Source organism: Oncorhynchus masou, unplaced genomic scaffold (assembly GCF_036934945.1).
Source record: "Oncorhynchus masou masou isolate Uvic2021 unplaced genomic scaffold, UVic_Omas_1.1 unplaced_scaffold_7044, whole genome shotgun sequence".
Taxonomy (NCBI): Eukaryota; Metazoa; Chordata; class Actinopteri; order Salmoniformes; family Salmonidae; genus Oncorhynchus; species Oncorhynchus masou.
In genome coordinates this window covers 3,883-9,784 of record NW_027013507.1, presented here as the reverse complement: position 1 = coordinate 9,784, position 5,902 = coordinate 3,883, and the positions used below count along the sequence as shown (strand labels likewise).

Sequence of the window (5,902 nt, the reverse complement as noted above, 5' to 3'; positions counted from 1 at the left end):
CCATGTGTAGTTAACTAGTGATTATGGTAAGATTGATTGTTTTTTATAAGTTAAGTTTAATGCTACTGTAGCTAGCAACTTACCTTGGCTCCTTGCAGACACAATGTCCTTTTGACACTGCACTCGCGTAACAGGTTGTCAGCCTGCCACACAGTCTCCTCATGGATTACAATGTAATCGGCCAAAATGCCGATTACCGATTGTTATGAAAACTTGAAATCGTCCCTAATTAATCGGTCAACTTCTAATAGAGACACAACTAATAGAACTCACATCACACTGAAAGTCACGTCTGCTGGTATCCATGATCCTCTACAATGTCATAACTCTGTACCTGTATTTAACTTGTTAGTTTGTGTTCCCACTGTGTCAGTTTTATTGCAGTCTGTAACGATATAATAACCAGTAATATTAACCAAATGTCTTTTTCTTCTTGCAGTTTATTAGAGAAGATATGAAGCAACAACAAACTAACAAACACAGTAACCTTCATAGGGAAGACCAACACATCACTGTGGAAGAGCTGTGGAAGGGCTGGAAAACCTCAGAAGGTAGGAGAGAGATGGAGGGAGGGATTGTTTAAAATAGGGAGGAAGGGAGAGAGGGTAAATCTAATCCAACTTTATTTGCCATATGCGCCGAATACAACAAGTGTGGACTTTACAGTGAAACTCATACTTACAAGCCCTTAACCAACAGTGCAGTTCAAGAAGAAGAAAATATTTACCAAGGTGTCTAAAATAAAAAGTAACACAATGAGAATAACAATAATGAGGCTATATACAGGGGACACCGGTACCGAGTCAGTGTGCAGAGGTACAGGGTGGTTGAGGTAATCTGTACATGTAGGTGGGGGTGAAGTGACTATGCATAGATAACAAACGAACAGCGAGTAGCAGCAGTGTACACGACGGGGAGGTGTGTGTCAATGTAAGTTATCCAGCGGCGATTTTTATGAATTGTTCAGCAGTCTAATGGCTTGGATGGAAGGGAGAGGGGGTAAATGGAAGGGAGAGGGGGTGGGTGGAAGGGAGAGGGGGTAAATGGAAGGGAGGGGGTGGGTGAAAGGGAGAGGGGTAAATGGAAGGGAGGGGGTGGGTGGAAGGGAGAGGGGTAAATGGAAGGGAGAGGGGGTAAATGGAAGGGAGGTGGGGTGGGAGGAAGGGAGAGGGGGTAAATGGAAGGGAGGGGGTGGGTGGAAGGGAGAGGGGTAAATGGAAGGAAGGGGGTGGGTGGAAGGGAGAGGGGGTAAATGGAAGGGAGGGGGGTGGGTGGAAGGGAGAGGGGTAAATGGAAGGGAGAGGGGGTAAATGGAAGGGAGGTGGGGTGGGAGGAAGGGAGAGGGGGTAAATGGAAGGGAGAGGGGGTAAATGGAAGGGAGAGGGGGTAAATGGAAGGGAGAGGGGGTAAATGGAAGGGAGGGGGGTGGGTGGAAGGGAGAGGGGTAAATGGAAGGGAGAGGGGTAAATGGAAGGGAGGTGGGGTGGGAGGAAGGGAGAGGGGGTAAATGGAAGGGAGGGGGTGGGTGGAAGGGAGAGGGGGTAAATGGAAGGAAGGGGGTGGGTGGAAGGGAGAGGGGGTAAATGGAAGGGAGGGGGTGGGTGGAAGGGAGAGGGGGTAAATGGAAGGGAGAGGGGGTAAATGGAAGGGAGGTGGGGTGGGAGGAAGGGAGAGGGGGTAAATGGAAGGGAGAGGGGGTAAATGGAAGGGAGAGGGGGTAAATGGAAGGGAGAGGGGGTAAATGGAAGGGAGGGGGATGGGATGAAGGGAGAGGGGGTAAAGGGGAGGGGGTGGGAGGAAGGGAGGGTTGGGAGGAAGGGGGAGAGGGGTAAATGGAAGGGAGAGGGGGTAAATGGAAGGGAGGGTTGGGAGGAAGGGAGAGGGGGTGAATGGAAGGGAGGGGTTGGGAGGAAGGGAGGGGTGGGAGGAAGGAGAGGGTAAGTGGAAGGGAGGAAGGGAGAGGGGGTAGGTGGAAGGGAGAGAGGGTAAGTGGAAGGGAGGAAGGGAGAGGGGGTAGGTGGAAGGGAGAGGGGGTAAATGGAAGGGAGGAATGGGAGAGGGGGTAAATGGAAGGGAGAGAGGGTAAATGGAACGGAGAGAGAGGGTAAATGGAACGGAGAGAGAGGGTAAATGGAACGGAGAGAGAGGGTAAATGGAACGGAGAGAGGGTAAATGGAGCGGAGAGAGAGGGTAAATGGAGCAGGAGAGGGTAAATGGAACGGAGAGAGGGTAAATGGAACGGAGAGAGAGGGTAAATGGAACGGAGAGAGGTAAATGGAAGGGAGGAATGGGAGAGGGTAAATGGAAGGGAGGAATGGAGAGGGTAAATGGAACGGAGAGAGGGTAAATGGAAGAAGCAAATGTCAATTTCAGTCTCTGTCTGCAGTTCATAACTAGACGACGGAGGACACAGTCCAGTGGCTGAAGAATCTGTGGAGCTGCCTCAGTACGAGGCAGGCTTCAGAGTTCGGATCAATGGAAACACTCTGCCTCGGTGACTACATTATCACACAACACAACACTGATGGGACACAGAATATCACAGATACCAACAACACCACTGAACTGAATCGTGTCTTCCATGATGTGTAAACAGTAGTGATTTTGTGTGACGGTGAAGATATCGCTGCGCTGCTTTATCAACATGTAGATATATGCTAAACGGTCTCAGGTTTCGTTTGAAAAGTTGACATGCACATCATAAACAATGAGCTCAGTTTGTTACTCAGACCAATGCTCCCTGCTGCTGGATATGTGAGGTTAATGCAGGTGGAATGGGAAAGAAATGATCAAACATGACACACACACACATAAAACATATGCCCACCTCGACTAGCAAAACATCTCCATGCCCATGTTGTCCGATAGTCGCGTCAGTGCAGTTTAGACATCCCAGTTTATGTCCTGACCCCGAAGTCAGCAGGCGATTGTTATATCAAGGAGTCACCTTTATATGGACTTGATCTTGGTGTTATTGATCCCATCTAAACGTCTTAATGACACGAAGGGGAGAGTCAGAGCAGTTCCACTAGAATCTCTTCAGGAATGAGACTCTGAGACTCCATGCACTCATGTATGGAATGACTACATGGATAGAAGAGGAGGGTTGAAGGGGGGTTGAAGGGGGTCAGGGGTGTTGTTCCCCCCCCCCCGTACCCGTGGGGGGTGCTGACTCATTAAATGATGTCACAGCAGTGGATTGGGTGTCGCTGGCTGCCATGTTGTCTGATCTGGTTTAAGATGGTGGTGGCACGAGTACACCGACATGTTCAGACACACTGACACACGCACACACACTGACACGCACGCACACACACACACTGATACACTGACACACACGCACACTGACACGCCCACACGCACACTGACACGCACACTGACACGCCCACACGCACACTGACACACACACTGACACTCACACTGACACACTCACACTGACACACACACACACTGACACACACACACTGACACACACACACACTGACACGCGCACACCTGCACGCACACTGACATGCACACACACACTGACACTCACACTGACACACACACACGCACACTGATACACACTGTTCAAGACAGACCTTGTCTTACATACTGTAGTTGGTTGATCAGCGTTCTATTCTCGTTCTCAGTGATATCGTTCTCAACATGTTTAGTTTTCTCTCTCTGTTTCAGACTGGCGGCGAACGAACCGTGGTTTATGTCGGGTCAGCTGAAGATATTAGACCAGAGGCACAAACAGAAGCTCAATCTCAAAGCACTAGATGCTGTGCTCTTCGGCCCTCCCTCACGTAAGTACACTATACATACGTGTGGGTTTGGTGCCACTACGGGGGTGTCTGGGTAAAAACATAACCATGTTTACTCAACATATGTCTTCTTCCATCAAGGAAATGATCAACAATATGACTCTCTGATCTGCAGACCCCCCCCATCTCTACATTCACCAGAACCTTGTTACCAAACCATCAATCCAAAGATACAATTGCATACTATAGTACAGCTTTCCTGTAAGGTCAATACGTCCGTAATGCTTTTTAATGTCTGGGTGGTCACGGGAATCGAACCCGCTATCGTGGCATTGCAAAGGGTCATGCTCTACCAACTGAGCCGTGCTTGGACCGCCAATAAACACCGTTCCATTCCATCCCTCTCTCCCCCAGGTCCGCAACACAACTGGTTGAAGGACTTTGTGTTGATGGTATCTATAGTGATCGGGGTGGGGGGCTGCTAGTTCGCTTATATCCAGAACAAGTCTTCCCGGGTCCACATGGGTCAGATGATGAAGGACTTGGAGAGCCTGCAGAGTGCTGAGCAGAGCCTCATGGACCTACAGGGACGGTACGTAACCTAGTAGTTTTTATTAAGGTTTTATAAAGGGTTCGTATACTGTATATAGATGTTACAGGTATTGTTCTGACCTCACTAGAACACCTAGCCACCTTGTTAAAAGATTTCGATCTCTTTGTGTAACATCTTAGGCATTGGACTGGGCCCAGGTTCGGGTGTATTAAGTGAAGTTGGTTGTTTTTGGATGGTGAAGATGACTTTGTCAGGTTTTCATGGCTCTCCCAGGTTGGAGAAGGCCCAGGAGGAGAACCGCACAGTGGCGGTGGAGAAGCAGAACCTGGAGCAGAAGATGAGAGACGAGATCAGTGGGGCCAAGAAGGAGTCGTACCGTCTCCGCGAACTCCGCCAGGGGGCGAGTGTGAGCTCAGCCCCGCCTAAATACGCAGAGGAGGAGCTGGTGCAGGTAGGAACCATTGAGAGTGTGTCGCATGTCCTTAAGGTTGCAAAACTACCGGTTATTTACCAAAGTAACCAGAATGTTTACTAATTTTGGTAACAAACAGGTCTTTATGGAAAACCGGGTAATTTAATTTTTTTGTAGTTTTTATTAGGATCCTCATTAGCTAACGCCATAATTAACACGACATGACAAACAACCACATTCAAGACTTCAAACATTCAAAAGTAGACAATACAGATAATTAAAATACCTGACAGGAAACACATTTAAACTTCTTGGATCAAATCCCGTTAAGCGGGATCGATTTGGCAACATCGGTGAAAATGCAGAGCGAGAAATTTAACCAAAATTATTAGAAATATTTAACTTTCATACTTTCACAAGTGCAATACTCCAAATGAAAAACTTCTTTGTTAATCCGAGCCAACCGTGTCAGATTTCAAAAAAGGCTTTACGGTGAAAGCAAACCATGCGATTGTCCAAGGACAGCACCATCAAACAAACACACGACAATCATATTTCAACCGCTCAGGCGCGACACAAAACTCAAATAACGATATAATTCATGCCTTACATTGAAGAGCTTCTTCTGCTGGCACTCCAATATGTCCCACAAATGGTCCTTTTTGTTCCGATTAAGTCCATTTCCATTTATTTGGCGCGTTTCATTCAGAAAAACAACGGTTCCAACTCGCCCAGCATGACTACAAAATATCTAATAAGTTACCCAAACTTTGTCCAAACATTTCAAACAACTTTCCTAATCCAACTTTAAGTATTTTAAAACGTAAATAATCTATAAAATTTAAGACGGGATAAACTACGTTCAATAGCGGATAAAATGGCTTGACTTCAGGTCCAGGAAACAAAAGACTACACTGGGCTATACACCCAGAAAGGAAAGGGCTACTTCTTCATTTCTCAAAAGAAAACATCAACCAATTCTAAAGACTGTTGACATCTAGTGGAAGCTATAGGAACTGCAAGCATATTTCTATTAAAACGTGGGGCTTGCCATAGGGAAACCAATGGAAAACAGAATTGACCTAAAACAAAAAATCCCTGGATGGATTGTGCTCTGGGTTTCGCCTGCCAAATCAATTATGTTATACTCACAGACAATATTCAAACAGTTATAGAAACTTCAGTATT

At 47.1% G+C, this 5,902-nt stretch overlaps 1 pseudogene; it reads left to right on the top strand.

The window, feature by feature from the left end:
* The first annotated feature begins 454 nt into the window (after positions 1 to 454).
* Positions 455 to 4,769, top strand: LOC135537059 (stromal interaction molecule 2-like; annotated as a pseudogene).
* The last annotated feature ends 1,133 nt before the right edge of the window (positions 4,770 to 5,902 follow it).